Consider the following 23,390-nt stretch of genomic DNA (forward strand, 5'->3'; position numbering starts at 1 on the left):
CTTAAGATCATCTATTTCCAAATCCTCTGCCATGGGCAGGGACACCTCACACTAAACCATGTCACCCAAGGCTCTGTCCAACCTGGCCTTGAACACTGCCAGGGGTGGAGCATTCACAACTTCCCTGGGCAACCCATTCCAGTGCCTCACCACCCTAAGAGGAAAGAACTTCTTCCTTATATGCAATCTAAACATCCCCTGTGTTAGTTTTAACCCCTTACCCCTTGTCCTATTACTACAATCCCTCTCCAGCATCCCTACAGTCTCCCTTCAGATACTGGAAGGCTGCTATGAGGTCTCCACGCAGCCTTTTCTACTCCAGGCTGAATAGCCCCAACTTTTTCAGCCTACCTTCATACAGGAGGTGCTCGAGTCCCCTGATCATTCTCGTGGCCCTCCTCTGGACTTGTTCCAACAGTTCCATGTCATTTTTATGTTGAGGACACCAGAACTGCACACAATACTCCAAGTGAGGTCTCACAAGAGTAGAGGGGCAGGATCACCTCCTTCGACCTGCTGGTCATGCTCCTTTTGATGCAGCCCAGGATACGGTTGGCTTTCTGGGCTGCTGGCGCACACTGCCAGCCCATGTTCATTTTCTCATCAACCAACACCCCCAAGTCCTTCTCCACAGGGCTGCTCTGAATCTCTTCTCTGCCCAGCCTGTAGCTGTGCCTGGGATTGCTCCGACCCAGGTGTAGGACCTTGCACTTGGCATGGTTAAACTTCATAATGTTGGCATCAGCCCACCTCACAAGCATGTCAAGGTCCCTCTGGATGGCACTCCTTCCCTCCAGTGTATCAACTGAATAGCATTACTTTTATTAGTTTTTTGAATTTAATAATGCATTTGTAAAATTATCCCATAATGATAGTGAGTTCCATCTATAATTAGCAAGCATTTATCATTTTGGCTTTCTAAATATATAAATATACATATTTTTCATAGGAATTAGTGAAAATCTGTTAGGTCATTATGCTTTTCATTGAGAGTCATTTTGAAACTGTAAGACTCTACATGGTTTTCATTAAGTGAAATATCTGCAAAGACAATATATTATTGCATAGGCTACTTAAGAAATTAGTATAAATTAATACTTAAATATTTGACCCAGTATGAATCAGTCCAATGTAAACTCTGTGCAAATAATGTAGATCAGGATTTTCCAAGGTTGTCGGAAAACAATTTTGAAATTACCATGAAAGAATATTTTAGTGAAAGCCTTCAGAGTTTGGGTCTGTACTGTGGAAACCAGTTCTATCTGAAGGAACCAGCTGGATATTAACACATGAATGCCATCTCTCTGTTCTTCCAAGACCTCCGTCAAGGATGGGAAATGCATATTTGCAGGCCAGAAATATATTCATGCTTCATTCTAACAACTCTCAACAAGAGAGTTGGACAAGAAAGTCAATATGACAGTGGGCTGCACTGCGGCTTGCTTTCCTTTTCTCAACACAAGTTGAGCAAATTATTGTTGGGCCCAGGGGTGTTCCCGAACTATGAGAAATTACTTCAACCCTAGTAAGAAAGTAAGTAAAGGTAACCGAAGTAGAAGAACTAATTGTATCTGGCATATCACCAGATCCCTCATTTAGAAATTTCTATGCTAACCACTTTAGTCTGATTTCCTGAAAAAAAAAAATACGTCACAAAAACTTTATAGAGAAAGCCAATGATTTTAAAGACTAAAACAAATGGTATAAATGTTACAGCTCACTAAGTGGTTAATTTCACGCTCTTAAAAAAAAAAAAAGGGAAGGTAATCAATTTTTATCCTAACAACTCAAACATTTATGAACCACATTAGCTGTTTTCCCTTCAAAATTCCTTCCTCATTCAGAACCTTGATCAAGAGAAGCGTAACTAGCAGGTCAAGAGAGATGATTTGCCCCATCTACTTTGCTCTCAGGAGTTCTCACTTAGAGCACTGTGTTCAGATCTGGATCCCCCAACATAAGAAAGACATGGACCTTTTGTTCTTTCACATAGCATAGCCAGGTTTGATTCTCTAACATATCTCTGAGAATTCATGTTTATTTAGCTAACTTTCAGTCTCCCTTTAGCTTTCTGGTTTTACACCATTCCAGCCCTCATGTTCTTTCTTATGAATGTGATCTATACACCTTATTGCAAAATATATGGCCTTCATTTGGCAGTCTTAAAAGGTATTTACCATTTAAACAACCGAGATAAAGTTTATTTTTATTTTTCCAACTTCCTTCCACCAATCCAATAGTTAATCTAAGACAAACACCATCAAAACCAACAGGAATGGCTTAAGAGTGAAAGAGATTAACAGGAAATCTTTATTAATATTGATCTCATACTTACCTGGCTGGAATATTTGACAGTGTATTTTACTGATCTTATAAAAAATAGTTGTTCTGATTATTTTAAGTTAAAAAATTCTGACACTAGAGGTAGTTAAGCTTAACTGAACTGTTGATTCTTTTGCTAAATACATACTCGGAAAATTGAAATGCTTCAAAACTGTATTGAAATCCTTATATATTGACATACCTCTTCCTGGATACCACAATAATTATTTTTCCTTACCCTATCACGAAGTACATGTTTACTTTGAAAAGACTTGCCTGCCCACGCCTGTTTCACTGCCTGTAGTTCACAGCCAATCCTCCAGGTCTATGGTTTTGTGCAGTAGAAGCTGGCTGGTGGCTACCAGTTCCTTCAGATCTCAGCAGCTCTTATCCTACCTGGTTCAGGCATTATTCAGAAGGACAGAGGTATCCTGCCAGTCCCAAATGATGTCCCAACATTTCCAGTTATTTGTTTTTCAGCATATTAAGTACAGGCTTGTTCTGCTCATTGTGGTTTATGGTGTGCCTAAAGGCATGAGAGTCAGGGTAATAGTCTTCTGCTCTCTGAGTTCCAGGGATGGATCTATGGGGTTCAGTACCCTCATGACCCAGGATGCAGTGAGGTTTGGCAGTGGGGTTGCCTGGCAGAAAAAGTGTCTCCATTAGACACAAGTTTAAGGTTTATTTTCAATTCTGAGGTCCTAGTTGCCATAAGTCCAGGTCCTGCCATCTGTCCACTGACCTCCATACAGGACACTATCCAGCGAGAAAGAAATGCCATGCTGCCTAACACCTGGAGACTTAGCCTTTGCAGCACCTGTAACATCTGTAGATACCTGACACCTAGTAATCTTTTGCATCCTAGACATGAGAAAGTAATACAAACAACTGAACTGTGTTTTTCAGGTTCAGGTGCCAGGCCCACCAAGGGACTGTACATCAGTGGGCCTGCTGCAGAAAAACCTGTTTCCTCTGGGAACTTCTGGGTGCACATAGGAGTAGAGTTTACTTAGGATGATGCCTAGAGTGCCACAGGTTCTCCACTTCAAGAGGTTTAGACTGGAGAGACATATAAACCTGCTTTACTGGGCTGACAGAGAGAAAGGTTAGCAAAGATGATAATTTAATTTTGCTAAAATACTGGAAGGTAGACTCCTCAGTGTGCTTTCTTTATGGTGTGTACCTGTGTAGGGTAGTGTGAGGTTTTTGTTGGGTATGTGTAGGACTCTAAATGCAAGCAAAGAGCAGAAGGGGGCTGCTAAGATTCCCATTAAGGAAACATGGAATTTGTGCTGCGTACCTTAACAGTGTGTGTTTGTATGTGAGTATGTGTTAATGTAGAACTGCCAGGAAAAGTTTTGGCTGTAGGTATATTTGTTTCTTTAACATATCTTTAGAAAGAAGAAAACCAGGAGAGACAGAGCCACCTGGTACATTTCACAGTAAAAGAGAAAAACTTCTCAGTGAAGAAATTTTTCCTAATATCCAAACTAAACTTCCCTTGGTGCAATGAGGACATTCCATTTTCATCCTATCACTTGTTCCCTTGGAAAAGTGATGTCACACACTTTGCTACAGCCTCCTTCCAGGTAGTTGCAGAGAGAGATAAGGTCTCCACTGAGCCTTCTTTCCTTCAGATTAAAGAACCCCAGTTCCTTCAGCAGCTCCTCATAAGACTCTAGAACCTCCATCAGTTTCGTTTCCCTCCTTTGGATGCATTCCAGCACCTTGATGTCCTAGTGAGGAGACCAAAGTTGAGGTGAAAGAAAGGTTCTGACTTGTACCTGTATACACTGTAAATCTCAGAAAGAGTGATTGCCCAGTAATGAGCTTACATTTTGCAGAATACATTCTTTCATGCCCAAGGAAGCTGTGAATGCTCCGTTCCTGGAAGTGTTCAAGGCCAGGTTGGATGGAGTCTTGGTTGACATGGTTTAGTGCGAGGTGTCCCTGCCCATGTCTGGGTGTTGGAACTAGATGATCTTAAGGTCCTTTCCAACCCTAACTACTCTATGATTCTATGATGCTTTGATTCTATGATTCATTAAATGTCCAGTTGGTTCAGGTAATCAAAAAAAAAAAAAACTCAAACAGAAAAAAAAGAAAAAGAAAATTACTTCATTTTGAATACATTCATAGGTTAACTCTTTAACCCAAAGTAGTGTAAGAGAACACAAAGAATGTATTTCTTACCAAACTGCTTTACTTTCCTTGTGGAGTGGCAATATAAATTATGCACTGGTCATTTTCTCATAAGAAATCAGTTGTGAAAGGACCTAATGTTTATAAGTGAAGGAATTTTAGTCAAATAGGGCTAAAGACTACAAGAAACACTTTCTTTTATGAGTCACTGAAAACCAAAATTGCTTTAAAACTCTGTTATAAGCCTTTTTTTTGGCTCTCTTTCAACCAAAACTCCAACCTGTAAACTTTCAACACATATTCTAGAGATTGATGAAACATTAAAAAGGAAGTCATTAGTCTTTTATATGAGTTGCACTTTATTCTTAGTAGGTCCTAAGAGGGTTATAGATTTATAACGATCTACTAAAGTCAATAAATTGAAAGAGCACTTTCAGTTTCTAAAAGAATGGTTCAAAAGTCTTTGTGCACTATTACTGAAAAGATTTTGGTCTATTTCAACTGTAGATCATAATTATGCCATTAATATAACCCTAAGTAAAGCATAAAATTAAATAATTTTTACAATGTCGCCATTCCAAAATATCAGTTTATTTAAAATTCTAACATACATAAAACTGCTTTTATTCTACCAATTATACTTCTAATTTTTATTTACTTACGTCTAGTTGGAAAAAAGCCCAAAGTTTTATTTATATAAAACCTATAAATAAATTAAACTTGAAAGTAATATATAAACAAAGGAAGTTGGACTTTGAGTACTATTATTCGGGAAAAAGCTTTTAAATGACATTTTGTCAATGTAAATATGTTGTAAATATTATTGCTTCCATTAATCTGAATGAGCACTTTTCTCATTCAAACCAAACTGAAAATATTACAATACCTTTATAGTAACAGTTTAGTGAAGAAAGATAATTTTAACTCTTCATTAACACTGAAGTTATGATCTTAAGGTCCTTTCCAACCCTAACTATTCTATGATTCTATGATTCAGGTATCTATATATTGTAAGTGCAAAAATGTATCTGAATTATTCCATATTTTTTTCTTTTCATGTTAAATTATTTTTAAGATTAATTACTATCACATCTGAATAAATATCTGTAATATTGCAGAATAGAGAATGTATAGAATTATGTAAGGATAGAATATGCAACTAGTCTACTCTGCTATTTAAAGTTAAAAACAAAATACAAAGTTCCTGTCATTCACCACTATTAACTTTGAATTTGTTCTTCCTTTCTCTCTCCCTTCCATCTTTTCTGTATTTACATATGTTTTGCAGGCTGAAAAATTTTTTAGATACCATATTAATCCATTGGATGCATATAGGCTTCTCTTACTGTGGACTAAGATTTTGCTGTTCTTTTGCCCTTTTACAGCATATATGAAAAAGATGTTACAATACATCTCGTTTGCTATATAATAAGTGTTAGTTGCAATGATACAGTTCTATTTTGAAACAGTTTCAAAAGTTGCAATGATATAGTTCTATTTTGAAACAGTTTCAAATTTGGGGAAAGCATTACATTCATGAGAGAAGAAAAATCCTTTATGGGTCCAATCTGTTTCTATATGGCTTCATTGACTGTGTATACTTTCTCCCAGCACAACCTGTCATGGTGCAAGTCTCATCTTTAAGTAGCTCTATGGCACTGCTGAACGCTATAGCTGTTCACTCAGCTCTAATCATTGAATTTATGCCAAAAAAAACCTTGACATTTTTATGAAGCTTATGAAAAGTTTGCCCTTTAGAAATGTTTGGGGGTTCAGATTGTGTGGTTGGGTTTGCAGGTTTTCTGCTTTCCAACACCCCACATACCTACACCCTGCTTAACAGGAGATCACCTTACTGCTGATTTTGACATTTACACAAGATTAGCATTTGTCAGTCTGCAGGGAACAATCAATTCTCCTGCACCAGTAAATGAGAAAGAGCATTTTATTCCAGCAACCTAGCTACATTCTTCTGAATGATAAATTTATCAGCTTGCTTACATTTCTGCTGAAATTGAGGAAAAAAAAAGGAGTAGCTTGATTTGAACACATATATGAAAACTTTCTCATTATTTGAAAGCACTGTGCAGTAGCAATTATTAAACTCTCCAAATGAGTAGTAAAGATGTTTGAAAAGATCACATGGTGTTCGACAGGCAATGACCATTTAGGAGGAAAACTGCCCTTCTTCTGTAATGCAAAACCAGACAGTGGCTCTCTGAAATTTTAGCATACCAATGAATAACATTTAACAGGAAAAAAGAGGCAATTCAACCAGGTATTAAAAATGGCCTTAGATTAAAAATAGATGATGCAACTCGATATTATTAAAAACTCCAAGTTTAGATTTTAATGTGTTACTAAATTCTAACGGTAAGATTTTCATATGCTTGCATTAGCAACATGTATTTATTCACAAACAAGAAAAGAATACTGTCCTGGGTTCAGCAGTAGCAGTCATTTTTCTCCTTCTTAGTAGTTGGTGCAGTGCTGTGGTTTTGACTTTCTTCCTGGGAACAGCGCTGATAACACCGATGTTTTTAGTTGTTGCTAAGTCATGTTTACTCTGACCAAGGACTTTGTGAGCCTTATGCTCTGCCAGGGAGGAGGGGAAGCTGGGAGGAAGCCGAGACAGGACACCTGTCCCAAACTAGCTAAGGAGGTATTCCATACCACAGCGCATCATGCCCAGGATGTAGAACTGGGGGCAGTTACCCAGAAGGGAAGATCACTGCTCAGTCAGGCTGTGTATCGGTTGTCGGGTGGTGAGCGGTTGTGTTCTCTTACCTTGAAAATTAAGTAATAAATAATTAAAATTATGTTATGGGACAATTTTGAAGTCCAGAAAGATTAGAGTTCATGTTTAATTAAAGTTTTAAATCATTCAGGTAAGTCTTTAAATGCTACAACCCATATTGCCAACATGAAAATATCTCTATTGTTGTGAAAAACAATAAAATCTGATATCAACTGCAAAATATAAATATATTTTATAAATATTACATAATATATATTTTTATTTCTTTATTTTCCAGGAATTAGACTGACTCTGAGATTTCACTAGGCAAATTAAATTTTACAATTTGGGAATGTATTTAAAATGTTCCCCTATTTACAGTTTAGAAATTCCTTTTTCTAAAAGAGATGACTCCATGTAAAAATAACCCCTTCCATCCTCTGCATTCCCTCCTTAAATCTTTATTAAGATATCTTGGAGGTTCACAACAGGCAACAAGAGCAGTGACGGCATAGTACAAATATAGTCTGGCTTGGCACAGTGCCCCTCACATCTAGAAGGGCTTTGCTCTAGAAATGGTATAAGTTCCATCACTCGGTTTCGGAGCAGCTGCCAGCACTCATTTCTGGCAGATGACACGTGCTATATGAAAGGCTCTAGCTAGGTTTCAAGGTATTAAAGGATAAACACTAGCAGAATCTATCACAGAGGCAGGCTTTCCTATCATCCATAATGACTAATAGAAAAAGAAAAATCTCATTGATGATTACTATAAAGATTATAAAAATCATTGATGTGAACTCCTTTCCAATACAGATCTAGAAGAACACCATAATTCATCCATCATAAGATATTGCCCTTAGCACAAAGAAACCTGGGACAGTATTTCATGGATAGGCAACATATGAAAATCTAAGACATTTCAAAACATCATTTAAGAATATTTTCCAGGTACAATTCCGAGTTACTTTTTTCAATAGCTTGTATACACCAAAGTAGCAATCATCAACTTTTGCTCTGTAGCTAGTGAGAAATGAACAAGCAGCACTCATTATTTACTTTCCTTTTCTTCATTAATTGATATGAAAAAAAGAAACTGTGAAAAAACAAAAATACTTAAACTGAAGAACAAATCCTGAGATGGCAGGAAAGGTGATTTCAGTGGATCTGTGCACTTTGCACAAATCAAAGATCTTTATCTCAGCCTCAGTCAGAAAGCATAATTTTGGACAATTCACTTTTTGGTTAGTTTAATTTGTGTTCTTTTTCCTCTATCATGAGTGGAATCTTCTCAGTAAGAAGTCATTTCTTTCTAAGATATTTGCCAGAAGCTAGAATAGTTATTATCCTATGTTGGTATTATTGTCATATTGTCAATGTAATGCAATATATAAATGTTAGACATCAGTAACATCAGTTACATATTTTAATTACTTTTCAGTGAATAGAATTAGACTGCTGCAGCTTCTTTTTCAGATTTTTTTTTTTCTCATATGCACGAGTAGCCTCATGATAAATTGATGATGATGAAGCTATGACTAGCCAACACTGTAATAATCCTTACCTCTCTAAAATGCTTAGTGCTGATATGATTCTCATAGCTTTCATTTCCAAAATCCTGAGGATGCATATAAGTTATACAAGAGTTCTGCATTTCCAAATTATGCTCTGATTTTTTTTCTGCTGGCAATTTGACATTCTCTCTTTTGTATTATTACTATAATTATAATCATCTATAATTTAACAGCTCTCTTTTTATAGCCATGTTAAGGTCCCCACAGTCTAAGCAAATATGCTATTGACTATAGTTTTTGTCTACAATAATAAAATAATTTATCATTCAGCAATTTTCTTTGCTATTTGTAAGGTTTTCTAACCTATCTACTCATGTTTCATTTTGTTCTGAAGAACAAACGGTACTTTAGTATGAGGATGAATCACAGAAGCAATCCATCTGTCTACCCAAATTTTGTATTTAACACATAATATCATGAAGGGTTTTATGGGAAAGGACAGGCTGAATCATTTCTGTTCATACTGTATCCCTATGCTGAGTTCATGCCAACAGAGGAAAATTATAAAACTATAGTTCTAGGTAAGACTGTAATTTTTCATTTCAGCATAGGAAAAAAATCTTGTTTCATTTTACCAGCATAACAAGAAACTGTAACTAATAAAATCTCCACAGATTAAGAGGCTAACAGGTGTCAATGATACTGGGTCTTTCCCACTGCTGTAGCAAGACCTGCTTGCTCCTTGGTCTTGCTACAAGAAGACCAAATCCCAATGTCCTCCCTTTCCCTTCCCTCCCCTCCCTTCACCTCCTGTGTTACTCTCTTTATGTTTCTTACTGCAGCAGTTTCCTCTACAGCTGGTTGAACAGCTTCTAGGACAATAAGAAATAGGCTGTCATATTCATAATGAGCCACTTACTGTATCACTCTCCCTTTTATATAGTTGTTTAATAATGCTTTCAGAATTAGGGTCATCTGACTTAGTTTTGATGAAAATATCAGTTATTTGTTGGGGGTTCACAGTCAAATTTTCAGCTGGCTTTATTCATTAAAATAAGGCATCTAATTTAGAAGCTTACTTTTCCTAACATTTTACTCTAGTCATTGGAAAGAGATAAAACGTTTCAGACTGTGATTTACCTTCCTTCTATGTTCTTTCCATTTCTTGCTTCTTCCCAGATGTGATTTTTGAACTACTTTTGAGGATGTGATAGGAGGATGTAGTTTTACTTGAACATTGGAAACACTGAGTTTTAAATTTTAGATTCTAAATATATAGATGATTAAATATTATCTACATTTTAATTTTATTACAGATGATAATTTCTTTCCTATTGCACTAAACTGTTAGTAATTACTACAGTCACTCCTGATAAAGTTGATGAGACTTGAAAAGTGTATTTTCATTTCTTGTCTTTCAGTTCCTGGCTTGGACATTCAAATGGTAAGGCATTCTGCTAGGAGAGTTTTCAAGTCTTTCTTATGAGCTGTTGTAAGAAGGCTTTGCACTGAAATTTTCTGTTCCTGCATCTGGTGACACAAATGAAATGTTGTAAGTGATTTTATTTTTTTTTTATTTTTAATATTTAATATTAGGCAAAATAATGGTAGTTTTATTTCTCTGCTGATGTCAAAGATTACATCCTGAGAGTTTCAAATTAGACACTTGGGAAAGAAAAATCCAATATAACACAGGAATAGGCTACTTAGGTTGTGGAATGCCCTTGGAGATTTTCAAGCCTTGGCTAGTGTCGTGGTTTAAACCCAGTCAGGTAACTTGTTCACTCACTCCCACCCTTCTTTCCCTCCCCCTACTCCCAGAGGGTCGGAGAGGAGAATCGAAAAGAATGCAACTCCCACGGGTTAAGAACAGTTTAGTAACTAAGGTATAACACAAATCACTACTGCTACCATCAATAATAACAATGATAAAGGAAATAAGGGAAGAGAATACAACACCTCACCACCAGCCAACCGATAACTCACCCCCCCAGCCCGACCAACCTCTGACCAATGCCTCCTCCAACCCTGCAGTCTCCCAGCCCTTCCGGCTAACTCCCAGTTACATCCTGGGCATGACGTGCTGTGGTATGGAATACCTCTTTGGTCAGTTTGGGTCAGGTGTCCTGTCTCTGCTTCCTCCTGGCTTCCCCTCCTCCCTGACAGAGCATGAGGCTCACAAAGTCCTTGGCCAAACCAAAACATCCTTGTTATCAGCTCTGTTCCCGAGCCGAAAGTCAAAACACAGCACTGCGCCAGCTACCAAGAAGGAGAAAAATGACTGCTACTGCTGAACCCAGGACAGCTAGACAAGCCACAGCTGGCCTTTTCTACTGTTGGGCACAGTTGCATTCTGAGTAGGAGCTGTCCAAAGACATCTATTGTGGTTTAAGCCCAACCAGTAACTCAGAACCATGCAGCCGCTTGCTTACTCTCCCTCCTTCCCACCCCTACTCCAGGAAGGATGGGGAGGAGAATCGAAAGAATGTAACTCCCACTGGTTGAGATAAGAACAGCCCAGTAACTAAGGCATAACACAAACCACTACTGCTACCATCAATAATAATAATGATAAGAGAAATAACAAGGGAAGAGAATACAACTTCTCACCACCCACCGACCAAGACCCAGCCCAACCCGAGCAGTGATCTAGCCCTTACGGATAACTGCCCCCAGTTTATATAGTGGGCATGATGTGCTGTGGCATGGAATACCCCTTTGGTTAGTTTGGGTCAGGTGCTCTGTCTCTGCTTCCTCCCATATTCCCTTCTCCCCGGCAGAGCATGAGACTCACAAAGTCCTTGGTCAGAGTAAACATTACTGAGCAGCAACTGAAAACATCGGTGTTACCAGCGCTGTTCCCAGGAAGAAAGTCAAAACCACAGCACTGCACCAACTACTAAGAAGGAGAAAAATGACTGCTACTGCTGAACCCAGGACAACATCCCTCCCAAATCGAACTTTTATCATAGTGTGATAATGTGTGGCTTAGTCAAACAGAAGAATTAAAAAGAGTCAGCTGTTGTCACAAAGGCTGTAATGCCAGGATAAGCATCCTGTGGAATTACAGCCTTTAGCCTTCTTGATTGATTTCCAGGAGCTGCTCCATATCACATCAACATACCGTGTTAAAAAAGGATGAGAAAGCTGATCAGCCCTCATATGTAGATGATAGAGAGAAGTGTATCACTGACTTCAGCCTCTCTATTTTTTTGTGGCTGATTCTGGTCTGATAACAAGTTTTGTATTGCTTGCTCTGGGCTGTCTGCATATTAAATAGTGGTGTCCTTGTGGCCTAAGACAAACAGCACTGCCTAGGCAGGAAAACAAGGAACTTGATCTAGAAGCTGTTCAGGTGGTCTCAAAATTTCATTTATAGCTTATATAACCGAAATATAACCTGTATTTGTTTTCTTTGTAAGTTTATGTTTTCCTCTTTGCCACAGGCAAATGCGTTATCCTTGCTATACTTCAGCATAATTGATAGAGTTACTACAGAGCACAGCACAAAACTTCTGCTCTTAGACTTTCAAATATTGCTAAAGCAAACGGATTCACCAACAAAACTATTTAAACTATATGGTCTCCTCAAGTGTCTTTACCCTAATAAATACTCCTTGATGCATTATTGAGTCATCAGTGAATGTAGGAAAAGAATCTTTTCTTTCTTATAGTCTAATGTTAATAAATCAATGTTGATAGGTTAAACTGGAAATAATTCTTATAGGAGTCTGCAGCAAAGGAAATGGATGTCACTTTATGGAATTATTGCATAAAATTAAGTGTTTAGGTAGAGATTGAAAAAATAACAAGGACATTGCTGTTACATCCTACAAATAGCATTCATCATAATTTTCCCTTAATGGGAATGATGACATACTTGTGTATACAAATTCTATATGTGTTGTTCAAATAAAACACTCCCTGCAGTGATCAGTGTTTCAGGTAACAGTATTGAGCAAACTCAATGCACGCAACAGTATTGAGCAAACTCAATACTGTGGTGTGACATCTCTATTGTAGTTTGCATTTTACCTCCTTTGAGATACAGATAAATTCTGTGCCCTGCCTGCTTAAATGAAAGGTACATTTTTCTTCAGGATTGGGCAGATCAGTGAGAGCCATAAAATATTAACGATGAAAGCTTGGGGAATTACATGTGTCTAGGACTACAGGTTTATCTTGCTAGCAGAGCTCTCTCAGTCTAACGTATTTCTTTTGTGTGATCTCCATCAGAAATGATATACTTTAAAAAATATTGTCTGTTCAGATTAAAATACATGTGGCTTTTCAGACCAGATAAAGGGCCTGACTTTTTTTTATTTAATGATCCAAGTTTATCTAATATCTTTATAAATTTTGCAGCACACTTTTGTGGTTTAAAACCAGAGCAGTTTGCCAGCATGCCATTTCCTTTTATTTCTCCTGCTGTCACACTACTCTGCAGAATACTGTTCCTCACATGGAGCTGGAAGAATGAAGTAGAAGAACAGAGAAAGAAAATGATCGCTTAACTTGTAATCTTGTGTCACAACAAGGAAAAGATACTTAACCAGCTACTTGCCATAGTGATTAAAATGTGTGCTGCAGGAGAAGCTGTTAAGAGGCATCTGTTTTTTTACTAGTTCCTGTTATTTGGGTATTGAAAGGGAATGGGAAGTGATCACGCCTTCTTCCTTTCCCAAGGAAGAAAGGAGTTTTATTTTGCTCCAGTGTAAAATGAAATACCAAGTTTCACAAACACAAGAAGAATCAAGCAGTCTACTATGACACGTTAGCTTTTTGCACAGTGTTAAATGAAATCACACATTGCTTACACTTTCTAATTATCAGTATGCAGTGCGGAGGATGCCTTTCAGTAATTAACCTTTCAATTAATCAAAGTACATTTTCTGTTTCTGTCTTCAAATTATCTTATGGTTTTCCTTAGTTTATTTTTCATCTTCTGCTTTGTGCTCTAGATCTTGCCTTTGAAATAATAAGATCAAGTCTCTGATCCACAGCTATCAAAATTTTGAGCTACATTGTAAAATGACAGAGCAAAGCTTCTTAGAATTCTTATAATTCTGAATTATAATATAACTTTTAGCATGATAGAAAAATTACTTACAAGACCCATTTTTCTTGGCTGAAATAACATACACTGATAAAGGTGATCCGCTTTTCATTCAACCACAAAGGTTATTCATTTTGGAAATGTAGAACTCTTTTTGTAGAGGGACATTATTGTTCCTTATACAGTAGAACTTCATCAAAATGAAAACTTGTCTTACATATCGTCTGCAGGTTTTCTCTTCATTTACCACAATGTTTCCACTTCTTCATCTGCATTTCTTAGGCAATAATTTTTGACACTGTATTCTATAAGAATATGGAGGCATTTATAAACAAAGTACAGTACATGTAGGAGGCTTATGAGCCAATCTATGCAAATATGAAAGTATTGATGATTTTATTAAGTTTTCTAATCACACAGAGTAGAGAAGTCAGGTGAAAAACCTCACAATTTTCTATTTTACAAAATAATAAAAAAAAATAGAAACCATTTAATAAATTTAGTTTTATTGGGCAAATAACATCATAGACAATTTTTTTCTCTTTTTTTCTGATTAGGCAAATATATATCTTTCAACTCAACTACATGTCAGAGACTAAATGCTAAATAGCCACCCTAAATGAGCTGCTAGTTCACCTGATGTTTGATCAATATGTCTACTGGATTAATAGATCATTACCTTGAGCATGTGTATTTGCATGTTTTTTCTTACACTCATACATACTCTAATAAAAGCCTACAAATGAACTTCTAAAGAGAAAGTGTCCCAATGGGAAACAACCCTGACCTACTTCTGAGGGTTACAATATTGAGGGATTTACCAATGTGCAGTATTCAATGTCTATTTTTTCCACTTCAAAAAAAAAAATGTTTAGGCTATTTAGAAATCTTGGCTAAAAGAAGAGTGGTCAGCTTTAACATGGAGATCATTATTAACAACCTTTATGGGTCACAGTGAGTGACCTGCCTCCCAGTTTATTTTTCAGTAATGGAAAATCCAGTTTTTGTCTGATGCCAGGAGGCAGCTGAAATTAGAGTCAACCCTTCAGCTCCTTTTTTGGTAACAAAGTTATCCATTTGTTTACATTTTTAGAATTACAAAAGAAATAATGAACTTACTTTCTGCAGTGAAAGATTGATATTATAATCAAAAAAAAAAATAACAACAGAGTACAGGGAGATTCAAACAAGAAAAAAAAAAGCCTTATCTTGCAATTTTTCTTCCCAAACCTGTTTTTTTCCATTTTTAAATTCTATTTTGTATCTTTAACAATGTCTTCAGGACTCATAAGAACTGTATGAACACTACTGCAAATGTTCATACAATTCCACTTTGTATATATATTTACTTTAGTTACACTTTTTCACATTTTTTGTTTATGAATACTCTTTTGACTAAATTTAACAGATCCAGAACTATGCAAAATATGAATTTTATAATTCAAACTGCAGCAAGAAATGTTTAGACACCTATCAACTGGACAAAATTTTGTGAATTTTCTGAGAAATTATAGCAAACATGAGCATTGTCTTTGAATCATTTTTCCTTTAGTTTACATAACACTACTGCTGAAAGTTCCTTTAAATAGTCACAACTAGACAATCTGGGTTTATATGTTCTTTTCTATGTGAAAATCACAGATTCTAAGAAGCAGTATTCTTTTTCCTGACATACTAGGTAAAACATGCTGAGATGTATATATATCCATAACCAATGACACATTCATTTTACTGCTTAAGTAGGCAATAAAAATGCACAACAGCAATTTAAAGAATAAGTTATCATGCTGAATTCAATCATATTTTAGCAATGAGTCTCATTTTTGTGCCTGTTGGTAAATGTTCTGTACTTGAACTCTCTCCCACTGTAAAAAAAAATTGAGAGTGCAGAAACAGGCAGTGGATTAAAACAAAATGGAAGGATCTAACTATTTAAATAATTTACATTTTTACACTTCTGTATAAGTCATTGAACACTGTAAGCCAGTATAAAAAACACAAACTACATTTTCATGTAGTTTAACAGAAACACAAAATGATAAAAAGCACTATGTACTACTGAGCTACAGAACCTGAAATATTCATGGGGAAAAAAGAAAAAAAAAAACAAACATCAAAATGGAGATAACACATAACCTGTAATTTACTTCTAATCATCTTTGTTTCTGTAGCTATGTTAATGACAAATAACTAGGCTGTTTACTGCACACAAACTTGCTGGAATATACTGCCTTTAGGCAACAAACTAACTTTTCTAATAACATTTTCAAAAAATGTATTAACATAGTTAAAGGGAATCCCAGAAAGATGTCATTTTGCATACTATGCTACAAGGTTATATCATATTGGAGTTACAGGATTTGTATTATCAGAGGTCAAAAACGATATTGGAAGGTTATGCTGTATTAGAAAGTGACACAGAAAACTGATTTCATATGAGAATTTCAATGGCCATTGAAGCTCAAACATTCAGTAGAATAAAAATAGTGGAAACTCTTCTACCTCCCTACCCAAACCCAAATTTTGAAAAAGCTCCACTTTCATGCTGAGCAATACTTAGATAGATACTATGTCATACTGAGAGCTAATGGCACCTAAAACTATAGCTGAATTCAGGCTTTTGGTTTCATGTTCTGGAAGCCACTAGGGAAAGCAAGAAGCAATTGCAGCATTTTCCTTGTCATCTCACAGCTCTTCTTAAAGCGTCTATCTCCAAAATTCCACAGTAAAAAATTAAAAGTACCCCAACCACAAAACAACCAGAATTTGCCAGCTATCTAAAAAGGTTGGAACTAGATGATCCTAAGGTCCTTTACAACCCTAATTATTCTATGATTCTATGATTCTATAATATAAACCACTCCCACTATCATATCTATTTCCATCTAAGAGTGGTAACTAACAAAGCCAGAACTCTGCAGCTTTCTCTCCTTGCTTATTCTCTATATTATGGACTTAAATAAAATTAACAACTGTAAACTTAGAATGGAAGAAGTCAAATATCTTCCTGATTCACCAGTTGCATACAATTCAACCATTTTCCTCTTATTTATTACACTTCTATGTGTATTTCTAGCACACAAAACAGTGAGTCTTGGTGTGCCTTACTTGGCTGCACTTGCAGATATATTCAGACTTACTTCCCTCACCCACACACACACAAAAAAGCCACTCAAAAAAATTTATTGCTAAATATTTACTGTTCAAAAATACTGTGAATACTTTCTTTTCCAAGGATATTATGTCTACGTTTGATGAAGATGTGTCTAATGCTCCTGAGAGCTCCAATTTAAAAACATACATACAGCTTTTTTCTAAGTGTGCTTTCAACCATGCCTTAGTAGTGCTTCCTCTGAAACTCTGCATCCCACCTTTCACCATTCCTTGTTCTGCCTGACACAAACATAGCTTTTGGAAGGCTGATAATATCATGTGTTCCACATGTGCGTGTGTTTCCTCCTGCAATTATTGAGTGACTTTATTTTGTGCACTGGAATATTGAATAAATTTCTATTTAGTTGGGTTTCATTCACAACTCTAGGACTTTTGTTATTGTTGTTCATGAGGCTTTTGTGTTGTTTGGGTGTCTCTTTTCCACACACTACTTTTGGTCAAAGGAGAGAAGCCAGAGAGTTGTAGTCTATGGGGCTGAGTCTAGTTGGAGGCCTGTAACTAGTGGAGTGCCTCAAGGGTCAGTACTGGGACCAGTATTATTTAATATATTCATCAACGATTTAGATGAGGGAATTGAGTGTACTATCAGCAAGTTTGCTGATGACACTAAGCTGGGAGGAGTGGCTGATACGCCAGAAGGCTGTGCTGCCATCCAGCGAGACCTGGACAGGCTGGAGAGTTGGGCAGGGAATAACTTGATGAAATAGAACAAGGGAAAGTGTAGAGTCCTGCATCTGGGCAGGAACAACCCCAGGTTCCAGTATAGGTTGGGGAACGACCTGTTAGAGAGCAGGGTACGGGAGAGGGACCTGGGGGTCCTAGTGGACGACAGGATGACCATGAGCCAACACTGTGCCCTTGTGGCCAAGAAGGCCAATGGCATCCTGGGGTGTATTAGAAGGGGGGTGGTTAGTAGGTCGAGAGAGGTCCTCCTTCCCCTCTACTTTGCCCTGGTGAGACCGCATCTGGAATATTGTGTCCAGTTCTGGGCCCCTCAGTTCAAGAAGGACTGGGACCTGCTGGAGAGAGTCCAGCACAAGGCAACCAAGATGATTAAGGGAGTGGAGCATCTCCCTTATGAGGAGAGACTGAGGGAGCTGGGTCTCTGTAGTTTAGAGAAGAGGAGACTGAGGGGTGACCTTATTAGTGTATATAAATATATAAAGGGGGAGTGTCACGAGGATGGAGCCAGGCTCTACTCAGTGGCAAACAATGATAGGACAAGGGGTAATGGGTACAAACTGGAACACAAGAGGTTCCACTTAAACGTGAGAAGAAACTTCTTCTCAGTGAGGGTGACGGAACACTGGAACAGGCTGCTCAGGGAGGTTGTGGAGTCTCCTTCCCTGGAGACATTCAAAACTCGCCTGGACACATTCCTGTGTAACATTATCTAGGTGTTCCTGCTCCGGCAGGGGGATTGGACTAGATGATCTTTTGAGGTCCCTTCCAATCTCTAGCATACTGTGATACTGTGATACTGTGATTTTCAGGTAGACTTTTCATAATAGAAAAAATTTAAGACTATTTTAGGAAATATAATTGACTATGCTGTCTACTGATAGACTATTGGGCGGTAGCAGTGGCAGCAAACTGGTGTTTATTCTAGCTATCTTTAACTATCTAAGAATTAGAGATCTAGGTTTAACTAGTTACATAAGTTATTATTTCTATAGTCAGTAAATAAAAAGGAAGACATGAAGAAGCATTCATTCCCCATTGCCTTGCTATCAAAGCAATTTAAATTAGTCGCATTTGGAGCCATTAGTCAGTACACATTGACTGTGTAAGCAGCCTGAATCAGCTAGTTTAGGCCAAAGTGAAGTGGCGTAAACCTAAAAAGATGCTATTCTATACAAAAAAAGTAGATAATATGTCCTGGAAAAGAAAGTGACAAGTTTAAACTGACATAAAGTGACAAAGGGCTAGGATTCAGTCTCAGTCTAAATTTAGGGTGTGAGATGAACTGTAACTGCTGATAAACAAGTTATCAGTAGTAATAGAAGGTTAAAACCCTCTTAATACCACATTTTTATCCACCTGAACACCACTACACATCTACAATGAAAAGAGACATGAACTGGCTACATTGCCTAAATCTTTCCTTTTCCTAGAGGCAGTTATACAAAGGATGATACAGAACTTCTGTTGCAAATTCATTTTATAATTAGTTTCCAAAAGATTTAAGTTTCATCAGAACACAGCTTATGTCTCTATTGCAGAGAGAGTGCTGAGATCATTGAAAAGTTCACAAGACCTTTGCTGATTTAGGAGCTAAAGATACTCATCAGGAGAATTTGATAGCAACTTGAAATCCTAGCAGCTAAACAATACAAGCTTTTGTGTTTTACTGATGAGAACGATAAATTCAGCATCCAGAATTACATTAGGATAACATTTAGAAAAATGTTTTTAAATTTGTACTAATTTTTACATGTATTATTGGCCGTTGAATAACATAAGAAAAAGAAAGTTGATTTTCAGTATTTTGCTAGGTTTGTACTCTTAGGATCATAAAGAAGTGTTCCTGAATCTGTAACTTTAATGTAAATACAGCTCACTATTTTTAGCTCAATACTTAAATTATTCTAAAAAAAAAAAAAAATCTTTTGAAATTCTCTACAACCTTAGTATTATTATTCCTTGCCACTTACAACTATTGTACAGTAGTTTCTATAAAATGCCTTTCTGATGTAGAAAAAAAATCTGTATTATATTCTACACTCTAAATGGACACTAACTGTTATGATACTGTGGTACTAAATGAGATAAAGAACTCAACTGACAACTCAGTGGTCTTCAGACAAGTCCCAGAATTCACAGCTTAAAAAAAAAAAATAGAACAGAAACAATGGAAAAAGTCCTGCTCTGGAAAATACTTTTCAGGTAAAATTGCAACTCATCATCTGCTGCTGGAAACATTTCCGTGAATAACAAAAGGCTACACAAGAAGTACCACATTAATTTGAGGAGTTAAGAGAATTAAGATGAATGCTATCTACAGGAGGTGTTCTAACTTTAGGCTGAAGATTCTGTACATATCTTCGATTTACCCACAGTATCTGACAAGATCAGAATCTTGGTTCAGTTACTGCATAGAAATGAAACAGCTCTCTGTCTTACTGTCCCGCCATACAGAGAATTTATTACACCTAAAATCAGATGCTTCATTTGAATGCATTGAATGAACTGAGTTTCTGGTCTTGCCAGATACTGTGGGTAAGTCAAAGATACAGATCATAGATTACTTCCCCCATTAACACAACTTGAGGGCATGAGCCCACCGTGGCTGTTGAGCCATTTAATAATTCTCTCTTTCCAATTTCAAATATCCTAGAGTAAAGCTATTAAGATCCTTCTGTGGGGCATGCAGGTAATAGTCGGTGCTCTGTGTGCTGTACTGTGATGAATTTATTCCAGATAAAGCCAAGGGGAAGCAACAGAGACTGGTACCCAAAGTCAGACAACTGACTTGTTAGATGCATAAAGGAGACTAAGTGGGACTAGCACAGGTATTCACATCACAGGTGTCTGTGTTTGGTCAAGTGAATGCCATTCTAAGAAAATCTACAATGATTTCTTAAACAACAGGGCATATATCCAATTGACATAAATCCCAAAACTCAGTAATGGAGAAGTGGACTGAAAGTGTCACCTCAGGAACTAGGACTTTAAGTATCAGTCAATAAAGTTATATGCTTCTCTGGTGCCATCATTCCTGGGAGCCTTTTTTGAAAAGATTCCATCTCTCTTGTCATTAAGAGTCACTAAATCTATTTATACCATAATTTCTTAGAAAACCATAGGGTACTGGAGTTCTTAGGGGCATTTTCTGTAGTATTTAATATAATTTCTGAGTTAGATTGTTAGTTTTCCTGAGCTCTCTATGATATTGCTGGTGACAAGAAACTTCTACAAAAGGTGATTCAGAATAAAGTTGAAAGGTAGCTGCTTTAAAGAAATCAGCCTGAGCAAAGTGGTACACATGCTATCACATAAAACTCACCACAAAACTAATTTCTGGATTTTTGGAAGCCAGCATACCAACAACAGGGCAAAGCTAAGAACTTATATGTAGAATAAAATCCACAAAAAAAAAAAAAAAAACAACCCACCATTGAGATTTTATATCTATTGTTTGCATTTTTATTTTATTAAAGATATTGTGGATATTTTTGTTGTTTCTCTTCTTAGCAAAAATGCTTCACTTAACTCCTAGAATGTAGGACCAACTAGAAGTTAGATTAACAATCACTCTAGTTTGAACTTGCAAAGAAATGTAAATTTTTTAGCAAGGAGCTCTTTTACTTTGCTTCTTTTTCCCCAAATTCTAAAATTCCCTTCCTCCTCAAATTATACTGCAGTTACTGGTATTGTAAAAATAGGAAAAACAGGTGATGAATGTGCACATTCAGACTTATCAAACTTATCCTTGACCATATTGAAGAAAGTTTCTTCCTGTCTGTGTATCATGTTCCACAGAAATAACTATTTATTAACCATATCTTTATAATAATGATAGGACTTCAGACATGAAAAACTAATGTCTTCTGTCACTAATCTGAAGCAATATTTTACAGTTTCTTCAGAGGAAAAGTGGGTTGGAAGTTAAACTTAAAACACCCAAAGGGAAATTACCAAAGACTTTTTTCAGGATTTATTTACCCCCTGCTACTATTATTTATTTAACTATTCCTTTGGAAAAATAGAAAATTTAAAAAAAAAACCAACATTTTTTGCCATTAGAAACCATGATAGCAAATACTATTTTATTTCCATGGCTTGAGTTTATTTATAGTAGGTGACATACAGAGTAGCGGAAAAGGTCATTTGAGCCTTTATTGATCACCATGTTTGTCATACAAACCTGTCTGTTTACCACACCTGACAGGTTGGCCACATCATCCATCCATTTTGTTAATGTTTTTTCTTTAGGGTTATTTTTTTTTTTAAAAAAGGTGGGGGAAATACTTTGATTAGGTTACAAAATTAGACCTGACAACCTAACAGATAACACAAAGCATAACGTTAGTAAACAGATAAATTGAAGCTAGAGGCAAAATGAGATAAGGATCTCCTAAAAAACCTGGAAACTAATCTGTTACAAGAAAGAGGTAGTAAACTTTTCTCCTTGCCTACTATCCCGTTGAATAGTGGTGCATCACTTTAATGAAATGAGGCTCCAGCTGCTCACTGGATAGCAGAGATTTCCATAGGGAATTACACGCAGAAGTGTGAAGTCTTTGAAGAGATACGCCATCTCAATGGAAGAAGTTTTCATTGATAGATCATGGAGATATAGGGTAGCATGACCCCCTGTTCAATGAAAGCAGCTTTAGAGAAGAGATCCTATACTACTCACCTGCTTGGACCTGAAATTCCTTTTAGGTTGACATATAGCTATTCACCTGAGGCCTTTTTTCAATTCTGCCTACAGCCAATTTTCTGACTTCTACAGGAAATCTTATTATTAAAGTTGAAATCATCATCATGGCAACTGAAAGCTCCTAATTTATCTGGTCTGCTTCCTTTCTGTGAAGCATTATTCACAAGGTCTCTAATCTACCATAACTCAGAAGGCAGTAGCAGTGATGATATTTACAACAGCACCTATTAACCCCTCCCACTGCAGATCCTAGTTAGGTTGCATGACCTAATTGCATTACAGTTCAAGATAATATGTTGTGGATTTTTACCTCTAAAACCATCTCCAGTAGTTATATAATCATTGTCAATTCACGTAATAGATCAAGGCTAGACTAGCCTATAAATGGCAAAGTTCACTGAACAGCAAAATAATTTTAATTCTTTCTTGCAAAAACAAAATAAATGTAAGACTTAAAATAAATGTAAGGCTACCAGTTTGTGAATCTATTAAAAGCTTCAGAGATATAAGTTGGGTTTCTGTTGGCAAATCTGGCTGCAGAATCAGAGCTGAAGATGAGAAATTTTGGGCATATCTTGTTCCCACTGTATTGCTTCTACTGAAAAAAAATCATCATAGCAGTATATTTTATGGGTGGCAATATAAAGTTCATCACACAAAACGTTTTTTAAAAAAGCAACAAACGCTTTTTATAAAGATTTTTTCATTTATAGGTGGTTATTCATCAAAACTTACTGAAGTTTGTTTCTTAAAAAAAAAAAATAGCAAATTTTTGGTACCCCCACACCCATACACAGTTTCTTAAGATTTCTCTTTAGAATGAGATATTTTATTGAACAGGAAGCTGCTGCCTGGGAGCTCAGTGGAAAGTCTTAATGAAACACTTATCTTAGACAATGATTAGTAATATGGTCAGTGAAAACTGATTTTCTCACATTTAATCTCCTAATCTATTTTACATTATTTCCCAGGGGTACCGTGAACTTCACAGACACATGGCTTTGTGCAAATAACTATATGGAAGAATCTTGTGAGTTTGAGAGTTGCTTTGTAATGGTT

General features: G+C 36.6%; 1 protein-coding gene across 7 annotated transcripts in view; it reads left to right on the top strand.

The window, feature by feature from the left end:
* MGAT4C (MGAT4 family member C) overlaps positions 1 to 23,390 on the top strand; it is a 393,664-nt gene that overhangs the window by 351,216 nt on the left and 19,058 nt on the right. For all 7 annotated transcript variants that reach the window (XM_061454645.1, XM_061454643.1, XM_061454647.1 and 4 more), the window contains one exon: positions 10,137 to 10,267. The gene's annotated coding sequence lies outside the window, so the exon portion shown is untranslated. The remainder of the gene's footprint in view (positions 1 to 10,136; positions 10,268 to 23,390) is intronic.

Source organism: Pezoporus flaviventris, unplaced genomic scaffold (genome assembly GCF_033815535.1).
Source record: "Pezoporus flaviventris isolate CSIRO_AGI_PZ_B2104156 unplaced genomic scaffold, CSIRO_AGI_Pfla_v1 ptg000016l, whole genome shotgun sequence".
In the NCBI taxonomy this organism is placed as follows: domain Eukaryota; kingdom Metazoa; phylum Chordata; class Aves; order Psittaciformes; family Psittacidae; genus Pezoporus; species Pezoporus flaviventris.